Consider the following 881-nt stretch of genomic DNA (forward strand, 5'->3'; position numbering starts at 1 on the left):
CATTGTAAAAATTTGAATAAGGGGTACCACTTTTGTAAGCTTGGAAAGCATTAACTTGTTCGGTTGTTCCCCTACACTCACTTGAGTCATGACCCAAAGTTCCACAATTCTCACATATCCCACTTGGGATTGATGAGGATGCCGTCATGGCATTGACATGATACTTTGATGTTTTTGATTTTTCCTCAACTCTAGCCATAGCTTGTTCAAACTTCAAGTTGATTGTGTCAATGTGAGCACTAAGTTGAGCACCTAATTGAGTAACGGTGTCCACTTCATACTTTCCTCCTCTAGTAGCCTCGCGAGGCCTACTATATTGTGAATTATGGACCGCCATTTCCTCAATCTTGTTCCATGTTTGATTGTCATCAACTTCGGTGAACATTCCATTTGATCCCATATTGAGAATGTTCCTTGAATCTTCATATAAACCATTCTAAAATTGTTGCACTAAAAACCATTCGCTAAGTCCATGGTGAGGACATGAGCGACAAATACCTTTGAACCGCTCCCAAGCTTCATACAAAGATTCTTCATCCCTTTGCTTAAAACCCGTAATTTGAGCTCTTAGCATGTTAGTCTTTTCCGGTGGGTAGAATTTTTGTAGAAAGCTAGAGCCAACTTCTTCCAAGAATCTATTCCAAGGGTGGCCTTATCAAGGCCCTTCAACCATTGCTTTGCGGTGCCGATTAACGAAAAAGGAAATAAGACCCATCTTATTTGGTCTTGAGTCACGCCCGTTTGAGAGATAGCTTCACAATAATCGCAAAAGGTTTCCATATGAGAATGAGGGTCCTCACTAGGCATTCCCCCGAATTGGCTCCTCTCAACTAGTTGGATGAAGGCGGACTTGGCAATAAAATTACCGGTGAGATGTTGCG

The 881-nt window shown here is 41.7% G+C and overlaps 1 non-coding gene across 1 annotated transcript; it reads left to right on the top strand.

Moving 5' to 3' along the window:
* The first annotated feature begins 467 nt into the window (after positions 1-467).
* Positions 468-574, top strand: LOC141602807 (small nucleolar RNA R71). Its single transcript, XR_012524715.1, has one exon. It is a non-coding gene; the product is annotated as a small nucleolar RNA R71 (small nucleolar RNA).
* Positions 575-881: the final 307 nt, after the last annotated feature.

The sequence above is a fragment of the Silene latifolia genome, chromosome 9 (assembly GCF_048544455.1).
Source record: "Silene latifolia isolate original U9 population chromosome 9, ASM4854445v1, whole genome shotgun sequence".
NCBI classification, from domain to species: Eukaryota; Viridiplantae; Streptophyta; class Magnoliopsida; order Caryophyllales; family Caryophyllaceae; genus Silene; species Silene latifolia.